Raw genomic sequence first — 18582 nt, forward strand, 5'->3', positions numbered from 1 at the left:
AGTCCATTCTGGAGATCAGCCCTGGGTGGTCTTTGGAAGGAATGATGCTAAAGCTGAAACTCCAGTACTTTGGCCACCTCATGTGAAGAGTTGACTCATTGGAAAAGACTCTGATGCTGGGAGGAATTGGGGGAAGGAGGAGAAGGGGAAGACAGAGGATGAGATGGCTGGATGGCATCACTGACTTGATGGATGTCAGTCTGAGTGAACTCCGGGAGTTGGTGATGGACAGGGAGGCCTGGCGTGCTGAGATTCATGGGGTTGCAAAGAGTTGGACACAACTGAGTGACTGAACTGAACTGAAAAGGTACAAAATCTGAATTGTTTTCTCTATTTTCTGTTCTCTATGGCCTTCATCAGGGGTGATCAGGAAACAAGGTTAAGTTCTTTTAGGGTTAATTATGTTGGACTTTCCTTTTTTCCCACACACAAGCTTAATTATATTCATCATCACTTAGGTCTCTATCCCATGTAGCCAATTGGGATTGGGATTCGGTCGTGATAAAGTGGAGAATTTAGTACTTTAGACCGGGCTTCCCTGGTGACTCAGACAGTAAAAAAAAAAAAAAAAGTCTGCCTGGGAAGCAAGAGACCTGGATTCGATTTCTGTGTCAGGAAGATCCCCTGGAAAAGGAAATGGCAACCCACTCCAGTTTTCTTGCCTGGAGAATTCCATGGACAGTTGAGTTTGGTGGGCTACAATCCATGAAGTCGCAAACAGTCGACAGTTCAGTTCAGTTGCTCAGTCGTGTCCAACTCTTTGCAACCTCATGGACTGCAGCACACCAGGCTTCCCTGTCCATCATCAATTCCCAGAGCTTACTCAAACTCATGTCCATCGAATCAGTGATGCCATCCAACCAACTCATCCTCTGTTGTCCTCTTCTCGTCCTGCCTTCAATCTTTCCCAGCATCAGGGTCTTTTCCTGAGTCATTTCTTCCCATCAGGTGGCTAAATTATTGGAGCTTCAGCATTAGTCCTTCTAATGAATAATCAGGGGTGATTTCCTTTAGGATTGACTGGTTTGATCTTGTATTCCAAGGGACGCTCAAGAGTCTTCTCCAACACCACAGTTCAAAAGCATCAATTCCTCAGCACTCAGCGTTCTTTATAGTCTGGCTCTCACATCCACACGTGATTACTGGAAAAACCATAGCTTGGACTCGACAGACATTTGTTGGCAAAGTAATTTATCTGCTTTTTAATATGCTGTCTAGCTTCATCATAGCTTTTCTTCCAAGGAGCAAACTTCTTTTAATTTTATGGCTGCAGTCACCATCTGCGGTGATTTTGGAGCCCAAGAAAATAAAGTCTGTCACGCTTTCCATTGTTTCCCTATCTATTTGCCATGAAGTGATGGGACCAGATGCCATGATCTTCGTTTTTAAGCTAGCTTTTTCACTGTTCTCTTTCACTTTCATCAAAGGTTCTTTAATTCCTCTTTGCTTTCTGCCATGAGGGTGGTATCATCTGCATATCTGAGGTTATTGATATTTCTCCTGGCAATCTTGATTCCATCTTGTGCTTTATCCAGCCTGGCATTTCTCATGATGTACTCTGCGTATAAGTTAAATAAGCAGGGTGACAATATACAGCTTTGACCTACTCCTTTCCCGATGTGGAACCATTCTGTTGTTCCATGTCCAGTTCTAACTGTTGCTTCTTGAACTGCAAACAGATTTCTCAGGAGGCAGGTAAGGTGGTCTGGTATTCCCATCTTTAAGAATTTTCCACAGTTTGTTGTGATCCACACAGTCAAAGGCTTTGGCGTAGTCAATAAAGCAGAAGTAGATGTTTTTCTGGAACTCTCCTGCTTTTTTGATGATCCAGTGGCTGTTGGCAGTTTGATATCTGGTTCCTCTGCCTTTTCTAAAACCAGCTTGAACATCTGGAATTTCACGGTTTATGTACTGTTGAAGCTTGGCTTGGAGAATTTTGAATATTACTTTGCTAGTGTGTGAGATGAGTACAACTGTGTGGTAGTTTGAGCATTCTTTGGCATTGCCTTTCTTTGGGATTGGAGTGAAAACTGACCTTTTCCAGTCCTGTGGCCACTGCTGAGTTTTCCAAATTTGCTGGCATATTGAGTGCAGCACTTCCACAGCATCATCTTTCAGGATTTGAAATAGCTCAACTGGAATTCCATCACCTCCACTAACTTGTTCGTAGTGATGCTTTCTAAGGCCCACTTGACTTCACATTCCAGTATATCTGGCTCTAGGTGAGTGATTACACCATGTGGTTATCTGGGTCATGAAGATCTTTTTTGTACAATTCTTCTTTGTATTCTTGTGACCTCTTTATATCTCCTGCTTCTGTTAGGTCCATACCATTTCTGTCCTTTATTGAGCCCATCTTTGCATGAAATGTTCCCCTTGGTATCTCTAATTTTCTTGAAGAGATCTCTAGTATTTCCCATTCTATTGTTTTCCTCTATTTCTTTGCATTGATCACTGAGGAAGGCTTTCTTATCTCTTCTTGCTATTCTTTGGAACTCTGCATTCAGATGGGTATATCTTTCCTTTTCTCCTTTGCTTTTCGCTTCTCTTCTTTTCACAGCTATTTGTAAGGCCTCCTCAGACAACTGTTTTGCCTTTCGCATTTCTTTTTCTTGGGGATGATCTTGAACACTGCCTCCTGTACAGCATCATGGACCTCTGTCCATAGTTTTTCAGGCACTCTGTCTATCTGTCTATCTGTCACTCTGTCTAATGCCTTGAATCTATTTGTCACTTCCACTGTATAATTGTAAGGGATTTGATTTAGGTCATACCTGAATGGTGTAGTGATTTTCCCTACTTTCTTCAATTTAAGTCTGAATTTGGCAATAAGGAGTTCATGATCTGAGTCATGGCCAGCTCCTGGGCTTATTTTTGCTGACTGTATAGAGTTTCTCCATCTTTGGCTGCAAACAATATAATCAGTCTGATTTCTACATTGACCATTTGGTGGTGTCCATGTGTAGAGTTGTCTCGTGTTGTTTGAAGAGTGTGTTTGCTATGACCAGTGCGTTCTCTTGGCAAAACTGTTAGCCTTTGCCCTGCTTCATTCTATACTCTGAGGCCAAATTTGCCTATTACTCCAGGTATCTCTTGGCTTCCTGCTTTTGCATTACAATCCTCTATGATGAAAAGGACATCTTTTTTGGGTGTTAGTTCTAGGTGGTCATGTAGGTCTTCATAGAACCATTCAATATCAGTTTTTCAGCATTACTGGTTGGGGCATAGACATGGATTACTCTAATATTGAATGGTTTGCCTTGGAAACGAACAGAGATCATTCTGTCATTTTTGAGATTGCACCCAAGTACTGTATTTTGGACTCTTTGACTATGAGGGCTACTCTGTTTCTTCTAAGGGATTCTTGCCCACAGTAGTAGATATAATGGTCATCTGAGTTAAATTTGTCCATTCTGATCCTTTTTAGTTAATTGATTCCTAAAATGTTGATTCACTCTTGCCATCTCCTGTGTGACTACTTCCAATTTAACCTGAGTCGTGGACCTAACATTCCAGGTTCCAATTCAAAATTGTTCTTTACAGCACTGGACTTTGCTTCCATCACCAGTCACATCCACACCTGGGCATTGTTTTAGCTTTGGCTCCATCACTTCATTCTTTCTGAAGTTATTTCCCTCACTGATCTCCTGTAGCATATTGGGCACCTAACGACCTGGGGAGTTCATCTTTCAGTGTCCTATCTTTTTGCCTTTTCATACTGTTCATGGGGTTCTCAAGGCAAGAATACTGAAGTGGTTTGCCATTCCCTTCTCCAGTGGACCACCATTTGTCAGAACTCTCCACTATGACCCGTCTGTCTTGGGTGGCCCTACACGGCATGGCTCATAGTTTCAATGAGACAAGGCTGTGGTCCATGCGATCAGTTTGGTTAATTTTCTGCGATTGTGGTTTTCATTCTGTCTGCCCTCTGAAGGATAAGGATAAGAGGCTTATGGAAGCTTCCTGATAACAAATAGCACACACAAAACAATCTGAATGCTAAGTATCATAACTCTGGGTAACCTACAAGAAATAAGTTTAGGTGGCCCCATTTGCTTCTTTGTAAACATTGTACCAGCAAGTTGGAGAGGTTGTGAGTTAAAACCAGATTCGGACCTTTCTGGGTTCCCAGACAAATACCTTCTAGCAGCAGTTCCACCATGACCCTTAACATATGCCCACTCTATGAGTTTAGGTAAAAGCTGTTTACTGGGTACAGTACAGTCACCACTGACATTCCTTAGACTCCATAGGCGGTTTGTAAAATGAAGATTGTGTAAATTAAGTATTTCCCTTGACAGTTTCTTAGAAAATCTCCACAGTGAAGTGTAACATATGATTTCCCACTAAATTTTCTCTCCAGTATGAAGTCAATTACACTTTTTAGTTGAGCATCCTGTAAATTAGTCACCATGTATTCAGGGGATATACTAACAAAACTATGTGCTTTTAACTGATGGATTCACATTCAAATCTTGAAATGCTCATGCTATGAATAGTCTCAAGAAGCTGAACATGGCTGGAATGAGCACTGATTCACATCTTCTCTCACATTCACACTGGGGTAGGTGCTCATGGACTAACATGCATGTGTGCTCAGTCACTCAGTCATGACTGACTCTTTGTGACCCCGTGGACTGTAGCCTGCCAGTTTCCTCTGTCCATGGAGTCTTCCAAGCAAGAACAGTGGAGTGGGTTGCCATTCCCTACTTTAGGGGATCTTGGTGACCCAGGGATTGAACCCATATCTGTTGCATCTCCTGCATTGGCGGGCAGATTCTATACCACTAGAACGACCTGGGAAGCCACTCATGGACTAGAAGGCATGCAAAATCCTCACCATTTAAACTCCTACTCTCTTTTCTCTCTTGGAATTACACAACATTTACTTAGGTTGAACAAGTATATGTTATCATTTCACTGTCTAAACAATATGAATGGCACTGTTTTAAAAATCTGAGAGGAAAAATAAAGAAATATAAGAGGTAGTCTTTATTCTTTGGAGAGAATATGAGTACAAACATAAAATAAGTAACCATGATTGCAAAGGGATTTATAATAACTAATTTATGCAAAGATAAGTGATACAGAGAAAAGAATCAACACAACTTCAGAAATGGATTGTGTAGGGCAGTGAGGGAGATTCTGGAAGATCTATCCTGTTTTTGAAGAGGCTACAAAAAAGTTGGAGGCCATCTTGGTCATTTATGACCATAACTTGGCACTACTCATTAAATTTTATTCTCTGCTAATACTGGACCAATGTACTTGGCTACATTTGAAACTATGATCATTTTTTTTTTTGGCACATGGACTAACTCTTCCATCATGCCAACTTCCTTCTAGCCTGTGCGCGTCATACCCAATCTTGGGAATGCTTATGAGAATTACACTTTCTCTGTTTCTACTTCCTACTTCATCTATGTGCTTTGTCATAAGTTTGTTACTTACCAGCTAGAAACAGTCATGGTCTTGAATGAAGATGGCATAGTTTGGAAAAAGAGTCTGAAGACAGATGACCTGGGTTTGCCATCTGTGGTGCGCTGTGCTCAGTTGCTCAGTCGTGTCCAACTCTTAACTACAACTACTAACACATATTAGATATGTGACTTAACTTCATTGCAAAATTATTAGACCCTGTGTTCTTTAGTTTAACTATACCTTAAACATAACAGTATCTATCTACCCTTGGGGTTAATATGAGACTTAAAGAGGTAATATTTGTAAAATGCTGTTAAATATACGGATACTCAGTTTTAAATGTTGGCTCTGATTTATGTTATTCTCTAAGTAACTAGAATATTACTGTGCATTCTCATTAATGAGCACTCTTGAAACTGATAAAAATCTTCTTATGGTAAATGATACATACAAAGGCACTTTACATATTGAAATAATTTAGCTATTAGCTGAAATGCAATTTATTTGTTTCATTAAGCATTCCTTACCAAAGGGCTTGCTTCTCTATTAATTCTTTCCCTTGCTGTTATAAATACACTTAATTACTTTCTTCAACTGACACAGTCTTCCTTATTTCTGAAGAACATATATCACCCATCGTCTTTCAAAAAGCCTTCCCTGATAGCTTTCAGGCTCGACAAAGTATTCTGTTCTCCTTCCATACTTTCTGGGATGAATTTTATCATGACACTTTGAGCATTATACTGAAATGATCTGTTTGGCAGTTTGTAAGCAGACTGAGAGAATCTCCAGGGAAGGGTAATTTGGTTTTCTCATTTGTATCCTTGACACCTTTTGTAGTGCCAAAATGTAAGGGACTCTTCAGTGTTGAATTGAAATTGACCTTTGTTATGATCACAAAGATTTCAAAGAGTATTAAGAGAACTTGCAAGATTAAGGTCTGCAATACAAAGGCATATTTGTTACCACAGAGAATTCTTTCTAAAGAAATCAATGAAGAAGCCTTGGGAAAGGATGCAGCACCAAATAACTTTGTTTTTATTTCTCAATGTAACATTATCCACTTAAAATGAGGAATGGTAGAAAACCTCTAAAATTGCTTGTGGAATATTGAGCCCTCTTTTACAAATTATTCTTCAGAGAATTTAGATCTTTGCAGGAATGCTGGTTTCTGTACTTACAGGAAATTATACATCTTTTTTCAATGTTAATTTTTACATCAAATAACTCCCTTGTACAACCACATCATAAAATGTTCAGTCTTCTTGTACAAGTAATTATTTATGTTAATTGTAGTCATTAGAATTGAAATTGGTGAGAAAAAGTATAGTCAAAAGATAACATCTGAACATTTTAATAGTATGTGTTAAACATTAGATAAAGTTAATAAGAATATTAAAAGATGTGTTTAACAATGTAATTAGATGACAAGAATATTTCAATTATCTTCAAGTAAGTACAGATCTTACAAAAGCTTGGAACACATACCAAAAAGCAGAAAAAAACGAACAGTTTACTGAAGGCATACTTTAAATACAATTTAAATAATCGACTAAAAGATCACCATCAAGGGATTTCCCTGGTGGTCCAGTGGTTAAGACTTCGTCTTCCAATGCAGGAGGTACAGGTTCCATCCCTGGTCTGGAAGCTGAGATCCCACATGCCTCACAGCCAAAAGCCAAGAAAAAAAAGAAACATAAACAGAAGTAATACTGAAACAAACAGAAGTAATACTGAAACAAATACAATAAAGATTAAAAAAAAAAAAATCACCCCCAAGCTTGAAGTGACCACAAAGTTTTGGGTTAAATATGAAAGCAGGCCTGATATTTGCTATAATATTTTCTAGTAAAAATATATAATTTTTATACTTATAAAAATATAAATATATTTACTGTATAAATACTTTCCAAGAAGCAGAATAATTCAGAGGCAAGAAAATCATGCATGGTCCCTCAAAAAAAATTTGTTTAGGTTATAAATTGCAAATCAAAGTCTTACATTGAATTTAATTGTTTTTGAAAGATTTGACTTTTCTAGATCAGTTTTGCACCACATGTCATAAGAATTCCCCAAAGTCTGTACACTTGTTGGTTTTTATACTCATGTTTGATAGGTAACTATATGTTGGCAAAGCATATAGTTAAAATTACATTTAATTTCTAAAAAATTTGACTGGCTTTTGTTTATTAATAGATACATTTTATGCTTACTTGTCATAAAGACTTTCATTAATTAGATTATCCCATTGTTAATTAAATGAAAACAACTAAAGAGCTACATATTAAGAAATTTTTATATTAGTTCCTATTATAAATCCTATTTTGAAGTTAGCCTAAATTACCCTCCAACAGAATTTTGGGATTCTGGCTAGAGTTACTGGGAAATTAGATTTATTAGATTCAAAATTTGCTTAGCTGGTTTTTTTTTAATTGAAGGATAGTTTCTTTAAAATGTTGTGTTAGTTTCATGTATACAGCAAAATTATTCAATTATACATTTATATGTATACTTTTTCAGATTCTTTTATTATTTTTGTTGCTGTTCAGTCTCTAAGTTGAGTTTGACTCTTTGCAACCTCGTGGACTACAGCACGCCAGGCTCCTCTGTCCTCCACTGTCTTCTGGAGTTTGTTCAGATTCATGTCCATTGAGTTGGTGATGCTATCTAACCATCTCATCCTCTGTCACCCTCTTCTCCTTTTGTGATCAATCTTTCCAAACATCAAAGTCTTTTCCAATGAGTCGGCTCTTTGCATCAGGGAGCCAAGTACTGGAACCTCAGCTTCAGTCTTTCCAATGAATATTCAGCGTTGATTTCCTTTAGGATTGAATGGTTTGATCTCCTTGGAGTTCAAGGAACTCTCAAGAGTCTTCTCCAGCACCACAATTGGAAAGCACCAATTCTTTAGTGCTCAGCATTCTTTCTGGTCCGGCTCTCACATCTGTACATGACTACTGGAAAATCTGTAGCTTTGGCTATGCAGACCTTTGTCGACAAAGTGATGTCTCTGCTTTTTAATGCACTGACATTTAATAATATGACAAATAGATTTGTCATAGCTTTTTACACATTATTGCAAGATATTTAATGTTTCCTGTGCTATACAGTAGATCCCTATTGTTTATCTGTTTTATATACAGTAATGTGTATCTGTTAATCCCAAGCTCCTATTTATCCCTCCCTCTTCCCCCTTTGATAACCATACGTTTGTTTGTTATGTCTGCGAGTCTGTTTCTGTTTTGTAAATAAGGTCACTTGTGTCATATTTTAGATTCCACACATAGGTGATATTATATGATCTGGTCTTTGTCTGACTTACTCCAGTTAGTAGGATAATATCTAGGTCCATCCATGTTACTAAAAATGGCATTATTTCATTCTTTTTGTTTGTTAAATTTTATTCATTACTTATTAAATTTCCTCAAGTTATTACATCAGATCATGTTGAATAACTCATACACTCTAAATGCTGTTTGGTTTTCTGAGTCATTCCTGAGGAATTGTCAAACCCAGAGGCTAAAGGAGGTAGACAGATACTGAGAACATAACCCAGATACATATTCAATTCTGGGAATTTTTTGTGAATAACTAATAGGGTTTCTAGTCTGTCCAGGGTTCTAGATGTATTTTCAACCCTGAACCATCAACAGTCATTTGCTCAGTTTTACTTCCCGGGCACATGGCAGCCTCAGGTCACATGCAGTCCTTAGATGAGAAGGATGTTGTTAAGCTGGATGGCTTATGGGATATGGGTCCTGGGATGTGGACCCCAGTGGCTCAGGAAGAAACAGGCTCAGAGTCAAACCCTCCAGCTTGACTGTGATGCAGTTTTCCTCACTTCGGTCTGCCTCCAGCCACCTGCATCTTGATTCATCTCCCTCGGCCAACAGTGAGAGTTTCGTGTGAGGCATTAGGGTTGTGGTGGGTATACCAGGATCCCTTTTCCTCTTTCCTGCTTCCTAGTTTCTCATCTGTCATGTGACCGTTTGGGGGGCTGTAACTTAATATTACATTATCGTCAGCAAAATAGCAGTGGGAAGATGATTTCTGTCCTGCTGGCCAAAGAGCTGTCTGGATAAGAGCAACTTGTCTTTTTCTTTACTCTCTGGTCATATGGAAGGCCAGATGTCACAGGAAGTGTTTTACAACTTGCTGACTCTGTGAATGTTCCAGAAAATATAAATGACTCTAAAACTTAAAAAAAGTATTCATGTATAAAGGTCTATTGTTTTGTTTTGTCTTGTTTTTGGATTATGGCCATGTTGAGTGTCCATCCATAGAGTCACTGACAGAAAAGCGTTTGGACTTACCCTTTGACCTTGAGACATGTCCATGTAGGGAACTTTGTAGGGGGGAAGGGCTTCTTAAAGATGACATAGAAAGTACTGTTCCCCCCATGGCTGCCTTCAAGCTGTGCTCTCATTGGCCAGTAGTTATTGGGAATAAACCATCTCTGAAGACCAAAGGACAGGGAGCCCCAATCTATAAAGCGTTCCTAAGAGCCTCCTAAAGCCTTGCATGGGACACAGAAAAAGCTTTTCATGTGACACAGAGTACAGCCATCTTTTCTGAAGTAGGCCGAAACTGGGTGCTGCACGGAAGGGGGAAGAGTAAGAAGTAACTCCTGCTGATGTTTCCTCCTGGAGACTGGACTCATGGGCCACCAGTTGAGTTCAGTCGCTCAGTCGTGTCCAACTCTTTGCCTCCCCATGAATCGCAGCATGCCAGGCCTCCCTGTCCATCACCAACTCCCAGAGTTCACTCAGACTTAGGTCCATCAAGTCAGTGATGCCATCCAGCCATCTCATCCTCTGTCATCCCCTTCTCCTCCTGTCTCCAATCCCTCCCAGCCTCAGAGTTTTTCCAATGAGTCAACTCTTCGCATGCGGTGGCCAAAGTACTGGAGTTTCAGCTTTAGCATCATTCCTTCCAAAGAAATCCCAGGGCCGATCTCCTTCAGAATGGACTGCTTGGATCTCCTTGCAGTCCAAGGGACTCTCAAGAGTCTTCTCCAACACCACAGTTCAAAAGCATCAATTCTTTGGCGCTCAGCTTTCTTCACAGTCCAACTCTCACATCCATACATGACCACTGGAAAAACCATAGCCTTGACTAGATGAACCTTTGTTGGCAAAGTAATGTCTCTGCTTTTGAATATGCTATCTAGGATGGTCATAACTTTTTTTCCAAGGAGTAAGTGTCTTTAAATTTCATGGCTGCAGTCACCATCTGCAGTGATTTTGGAGCCCAGAAAAATAAAGTCTGACACTGTTTCCACTGTTTCCCCATCTATTTCCCATGAAGTGGTGGGGCCGGATGACATGATCTTCGTTTTCTGAATGTTGAGCTTTAAGCCAACTTTTTCACTCTCCACTTTCACTTTCATCAAGAGGCTTTTTAGTTCCTCTTCACTTTCTGCCATAAGGGTGGTGTCATTTGCATATCTGAGGTTATTGATATTTCTCCCGGCAATCTTGATTTCAGTTTGTGTTTCTTCCAGTCCAGCGTTTCTCATGATGTACTCTGCATATAAGTTAAATAAACAAGTGACAATATACAGCCTTGACGAACTCCTTTTCCTATTTGGAACCAGTCTGTTGTTCCTATATGCTGCTGCTGCTAAATCGCTTCAGTCGTGCCTGACTCTGTGCGACCCCATAGACAGCAGCCCACCAGGCTCCCCCATCCCTGGGATTCTCCAGGCAAGAACACTGGAGTGGGTTGCCATTTCCTTCTCCAATGCATGAAAGTGAAAAGTGAAAGTGAAGTCGCTCAGTCGTGTCCAACTCTTCGTGACCCCATGGACTGCAGCTTACCAGGCTCCTCCGTCCATGGGATTTTCCAGGCAAGAGTACTGGACTGAGGTGCCATCCCCTTCTCTATTTTATATATATATATATATGCATTCATATATGGCATTTGTTTTTCTCTTTCTGACTTGCTTTGTTTAACAGGCTCTAGGTTTATCCACCTAACTACAACTGACTCAAATTCATTCCTTTTTATGGCCAAGTAGTGGTCCATTGTATGTATGTACCACAGCTTCTTTATCCATTCATCCGTTGATGGACACCTAGTTTGCTTCCATGTCCTGGCTGTATAAATAATGCTACAGTGAACATTGGGGTAAATGTGTCCTCTTGAATTAAGGTTTTCTCAGAGTATGTGCTCAGTAGTGGGATTTCTGAGTCACAGTATTTTTACTCCTAGTTTTTAAAAGGAATCTGCATATACATCCTCTCCAAAACAAGTTGATGACTCATGTGGCCCAATCCCAGATGAAAAGGCTGCATGTGCCTCTGTGAAAATATCAGTGGAGACTTAAAAATACTCTTCAGTAAGACAAGGTTAGTAACATCAGCACCAAAAATTCCTGGAAGTGAGGAGTCATTGTCAGCAGTCACAGATCCTGAATGAGAGATATTAAAAACAAAACAGGACAATCAATAAATAAAAGAGAAAGATGGATCAAAGGTGAACAAAGTGTGGGGAGAGATTATAGTTAGAAACCACTGAGAACAAAATAACCTAAGACAAAAGGGGAGGCAAAATCCAAACTAGCTGGCTATTTATATCATCCCCAAGAAAAAGAAATGCAAAAAGGCAAATGTTGGTCTGACGAGGCCTTAAAAATACCTGAGAAAAGAAGAGAAGCTAAAGGCAAAGGGGAAATGGAATGATATACCCATTTGAAAGCAGAGTTCCAAAAAGTAGCAAGGAGAGATAAGAAAGTCTTCCTCAATGATCAATGCAAAGAAATACAAGAATAGAATATAATAGGAAAGACTAGAGAGCTCTTCAAGAAAATTAAAGATACCAAGGGAAGTTTTCATGCAAAATGGGCACAGTAAAGGACAGAAATGGTATGGACCTAATAGAAGCAGAAGATTAAGAAGAGTTGGGAAGACTACACAAAAGAACTATACAAAAAAGATCTTCACAACCTAGATAATCACGATGGTATGATCACTCACCTAGAGCCAGACATCCTGGAATGTGAAGCCAAGTGTGACTTAGGAAGCATCGCTATGAACAAAGCTAGTGGAGGTGATGGAATTCCACTTGAGCCACAATGCTGTGAAAGTGCTGCACTCAACATACCAGCAAATTTGGAAAACTCAGTAGTGGCCACAGCACTGGAAAAGGTCAGTTTTCATTCCAATCCCAAAGAAAGGCAATGCCAAAGAATGCTCAAGTTCAGTTCAGTTCAGTTCAGTCACTCAGTCATGTCTGACTCTTTGTGACCCCATGAATCGCAGCACGCCAGGCCTCCCTGTCCATCACCATCTCCCAGAGTTTACTCAAACTCATGTCCATGAAGTCAGTGATGCCACCCAGCCATCTCATCCTCTGTCGTCCCCTTCTCTTCCTGCCCCCAATCCCTCCCAGCATCAGAGTCTTTTCCAATGAGTCAACTCTTCGCATGAGGTGGCCAAAGTACTGGAGTTTCAGCTTTAGTGTCATTCCTTCCAAAGAACACCCAGGGCTGATCTCCTTCAGAATGGACTGGTTGGATCTCCTTGCAGTCCAAGGTACTCTCAAACTACCTCACAATTGCACTCATCTCACACGCTAGTAAAGTAATGTTCAAAATTCTCCAAGGCAGGCTTCAGCAATACATGAAATGTGAACTTCCAGATGTTCAAACTGGTTTTAGAAAAGGCAGAGGAACCAGAGATGAAATTGCCAACATCCACTGGGTCACCAAAAAAGCAAGAGAGTTCCACAAAAACATGTATTTCTGCTTTATTGACTATGCCAAAGCCTTTGTCTGTGTGGATCACAGCAGGCTGTGGAAAATTCCTAAAAAGATGGAAATACCAGACCACCTGACCTGCATCCTGAGAGATCTTTATGCAGGTCAAGAGGCAACAGTTAGAACTGGACACGGAACAACAGACTGGTTCCAAATTGGAAAAGGAGTACATCAAGGCTGTATATTGTCATCCTGCTTATTTAACTTATATGCAGAGTAAATCATGCGAAATGCCAGGCTGGATGAAACACAAGCTGGAATCAAGATTTCTGGGAGAAACATCAGTTACCTCACATATGCAGATGACACCACCCTCATGGCAGAAAGTGAAGAGGTACTAAAGAGCCTCTTGATGAAAGTGAAAGAGGAGAATGAAAAAGCTGGCTTAAAAACATTAAAAAAAATTAACATCATGGCATCTAGTCCCAACACTTCCTGGCAAATATATGGGGAAGCAATGGAAAGTGTGACAGACTATATTTTTGGGCTCCAAAGTCACTGCTGATGATGATGGCAGCTATGAAATTGAAAGATGCTTGCCCCTTGGAAGAAAAGCTGTGACCAACCTATATATCATATTAAAAAGCAGATGCTCTACTTTGCCAACAAAGGTCCATCTAGTCAAAGCTATGGTTTTTCCAGTAGTCGTGTATGGATGTGAGAGTTGAAATATAAAGAAAGCTGAATGCTGAAGAATTGATGCTTTTGAACTGTTGTGTTAGAGAAGACTCTTGAGATTCCCTTGGACTGCAAGGAGATCCAACCAATCCATCCTAAAAGAAATCAGTCCTGAATATTCATTGGAAGGACTGATGCTGAAGCTGAAACTCCAATTCTTTGGCCACTTGATGAGAAGAAAAGAAAGAGTCTTTGGAAAGACTCTGATGCTGGGAAAGATTGTAGGTGGGAGGAGAGGGGGACGACAGAGGTAAGATAGTTGGATGGCATCATGGACTCAATGGACATGAGTTTGAGCAAGCTCCCGGAGTTATTGAAGGACAGGGAAGCCTGGCGTGCTGCAGTCTGTGGGGTTGCGAAGATTCAGACACAACTGAGCGACTGAACTGAACTGACTTATTTACATCATGACCCAGTGTGTGCTAAGTCACTTCAGTCATGTCTGACTCCGTGTGACCCTATGGACTGTAGCCTGCCATGCCCCTCTGTCCATGGGATTCTCCAGCAAGTGTATTGGAGTGGGTTTCCATTTCCTTCTCCAGGGGATCTCTCTGACCCAGAGATTGAACCAACATCTCTGATGTCTCCAGCAGTGGCAGGCAGATTCCTTACCACTAATGCCATCTGGTAAACCCATCATAGGGCAGAAACATTATTTATTATTAAAGCAAGAAAAGATTATATCAATCCAGTGAGGATGAGAAACAGTTTAGTGCAGAGACAGATTAAAGAATATGGTGGGTGGCTTAGAAGGATCACAGACTCAGGTATTCTGACTGCTGTGAGAAAGGATGGTTCAGCCCTATATAATATCAGCTCTCAGTGCACAGCAGAGGGAGTGCAGTGATTAATTTGAAAACCCCTGAGCTGCTGCAAGTGTGGAGCAGGCGGTGTGTTAAGGCTGTGATATAGGAAGTGTCCAGGTGGCCAAGTTTCTGTGTAATGAGGAAACCTGTTTTCAGATTGTACTGTAAATAAGAAGCTACCCTTCCCCCATCCAGAGTCCCTGCCAGCCTGCCGAGGAAGCAGATTTTACATCTCTCTACGTCTGCAGCCAAGAAGGGCACCATCTAAGCCTGTGTAAATAGAAAGCTACACGCCTGAGTCAGAGAGAGAGAAGTCATTTCTCAGGGGTCAGTGTTGATGGAAGCCAGAGATTAGTACTCCTTACATACAGGAAAGCATTAACTGCACAGGGTCCAGCTGAATGTGGGGCAGGATGAGAGCAGAAGTCAAGGACGAGTGGGCCAAGAGGCTGGGGGGATCCACCTGTCTGATGGGTGCAGTGGAATATCAGCCAAACCTAGGACCAAGTAGATCTTGACTCTGTCTAAAGAGCTCAGCTAAGGACTCAGCTTATTTCTTACGGAGGAAGAAATAGATTCTCCCCCGAGGCCTCTACTTTGTAGCACATGTGCTTGGTGGGCAGCCTATTCCCACCAGGCCATCTGCAGTGGTTGTTAAAATCCTTACTGGTTGGTAAATAGCTGCTGTCCTGAGCCACAGTTCCTTTCCACATGCCCGGAAGTTGGATTTCTGGAGTTTTTCAAAAGTTAGTTCTTGGTTTCAGTCTTCAACTTCTTTAGGTGACCCAGGTCACTGTTGACATCAGAGTAACAAAGCTGTCTCACATTGGTGGAATTTCTTGGGTGCTAACCTTTCCACTATGTCAGTGATCAATTCTTCCAATGAAATAGTTTTGGAAGATTCTCTTTCAGAAGCTTGTGGTTACAGTAATCTTTTGGTTCTGTCCTCTCTTGTTGGCCTGTTGTAGATTGCTCTTGATTTTGTTTGCCATATCCAGGGGTGGATACTGTGTCTTCATCAAGATAAACGTGTCTTCTCTTCTCCCACTCCGGCTCTGCCTCGACTACCACACTATTCACAGAGCCAGGTCACCATACGACCAACACACGTCCTTGTGTTGTGCCAGACTCCATTGTTTTATTAATGCAGCACAGAGGCCAGGCCTCTGTGGAACAGTTAGTAAGGATAGGCTTGGAAATGTCCACCCTGAAGGACTATTCTCCACTCATTACTCATTCAACACAACATAGAATTTTTCATAAGAATAAAATAAAGCTAATATAATCTGCTGCTGCTGCTGCTAAGTCGCTTCAGTCGTGTCCGACCCTGTGCGACCCCATAGACGGCAGCCCACCAGGCTCCCCCGTCCCTGGGATTTTCCAGGCAAGAACACTGGAGTGGGTTGCCATTTCCTTCTCCAATGCATGAAAGTGAAAAGTGCAAGTGAAGCTGCTCAGTCATGTCCGACCCTCAGCGAACCCATGGACTGCAGCCTACCAGGCTCCTCCATCCATGGGATTTTCCAGGCAAGAATACTGCAGTGGGGTGCCATTGCCTTCTCCATAATATAATCTAGTTATTTTATATTCATTGAAGTAATTTCTTCCTCAATATCTATGACAATTGGTCATTAAATCTATTCTTTTTTTCTATCAATGAAAACACTTTATTAGAATACCAAAGTTCTCACCCAGAGTTTGGTCATGTAGGGGTGACCTATTTTTATAGTTGCATCTTAACTCTAAGTATTGATGCTTCTTTTCAATTATTTTTTAAATTTATTTTTTATTGTAGGATAACTGCTTTACAATGTTGTGTTGGTTTCTGCCCTACAATAACATGAATCAGCCACAGGTATGCATAGGTCCCCTCCCTCCACCTATGGAATCTAGAAAGATAGTAATGATTAAACCTCTTCTTAATTATGTCCACTAATAAGTATTCCACTTCACTATGATGAATATGTTTATAACTATAGACACACACACACACACACACACACACACTCACTCACACGCTTGGCCCTCCATAGCTGTGGATTCTGCATCTGTAGATTGAATCAACTGTGGGTTGAATATATGGGGGTGGGGGACGGGAATTCCAGAGAGTTCCAAAAAGGAAAACTTGAATTTTCCATATACTGGCAACTATTTATCTAGCATTTTCATTGTGTTAGGTATTATACAAAATTTGGATATGATTTAAGGTATACAGGAGGAATTACTGATAAATAGTTTACATGCAAATACTGTGCTATTCTATAAGGACTTGAGCATCCTTAGATTTTGGTATCCACAGGGACCCTGAAACCAATCTCCAAGGTATACCAAGAAATGACTGCATGTATCTTCAATATCAATTTTTTTTGTGGATGAATTGAAGTCTACTTTTCAGTAATTTAAAATAATGCAATAGATATGTTCATCTAGCCTCTGTCACAAGTCATCTCTACAACAGAGTTAGCCAGCTTCTTTCTTTCTCTTTCTGACTTACTTCACTCTGAATAATAGGCTTTAGGTTCATCTACCTCATTAGCACCAACTCAAATGCATTCCTTTTTATGGGTAAGTAATATTCCATTGTCTGTATGTGCCACAGCTTCTATATCCATTCATCTGTCACTGGACATCTAGGTTGCTCCTGATAGATTATAGTGAACGGTGTGGCCAGATTCATGGTCTCTGAAGGAGAAGATTTAACTCTGGGACCAAAGACAGTCTCAGTTACTCAGAACTTTGTGTAGATTTTATTTAAAGTGAAAGTGACAGAAAAAGCTTCTGACATAGACATCAGAAAGAGGGCAGGAGACTATCCGCCGCAGTAGTTTAATTGGGACCTTATATACTTCTCAACTAGCTGCTGAGAATAGATAAAAAGAATACCTCAAACTTGTAAGTGTTCCACTGCTGCTGCTGCTAAGTCGCTTCAGTCGTGTCCAACTCTGTGCGAGCCCATAGACAGCAGCCCACCAGGCTCCCCCATCCCTGGGATTCTCCAGGCAAGAACACTGGAGTGGGTTGCCATTTCCTTCTCCAAGTGTTCCAGTAGACCCTTTCCCAAGGCATACATCCTAAGCTAACTTTGGCACAAGATTAGTCAGGGAGAACAGGGTTCCAGGCAATGTCTCTGGTGAGATACTCCATTGCTGTGCAATCAGGGGTGCAAGTCCTGAGAAACAGGTTCCCAGGCAAGATTTGTTACAATCATAATTATTAATATAGAGCCTAAGGAAAGCATTTCCCTGAGTAAGACATTGTGCTGCGTGATCCTAACAAAAGGCCAGTTCTGGGGCAAGATACGTTATTGCACAAGGCTTAAGGGCAGCCTGAGTGAGAATGTTCACCACCTCCTCAAAGGGCCTTGGACGGCCTGCCTAAGCTTTAACTCTGTCACTCTCATATCCTAGCTATTGTAAATAATGCTGCAACGGATACTGGGGTACATGCAAGGTAGGAAGGATGTTCACGAGGGAGGGGACTTATGTGTCCCTGTGGCTGATTCATGTTGATGTATGCCAGAAAACAGCGCAATATTGTAAAGCAATTATCCTTCAAATTTAATTTAATTTTAAATTAAAACATTTTAAAAAGCTTATTTGAACTCGGATGCTGGAAACAGGCTAATCCCAGAGTGTCACAAATATCTAAGGACATTTTTTTTCTCCTCTCAAAGGGTTCACAGTCCCCTAAGAGAGGCAGACAGACACACAACTAACTAACTAAATTACTCTGTGGAAAGACAGCGGTCACCAAGGTGCAGAATGTGATGGCACCACAGAACACATCACCCAGACCAAGTAACCATGGAAGGTGTCACCAAGAAGTAAGGAAGCCGTGCATCTTGTGAATTTCAGAGGAGTTAGAACAAGCAACAGGGAATGAGAAATGCTGAGGGTTCAAAGTGAACAAAGACACAGA

Source organism: Bison bison, unplaced genomic scaffold (assembly GCF_000754665.1).
Source record: "Bison bison bison isolate TAMUID 2011002044 unplaced genomic scaffold, Bison_UMD1.0 scf7180017864360, whole genome shotgun sequence".
NCBI lineage: Eukaryota > Metazoa > Chordata > Mammalia > Artiodactyla > Bovidae > Bison > Bison bison.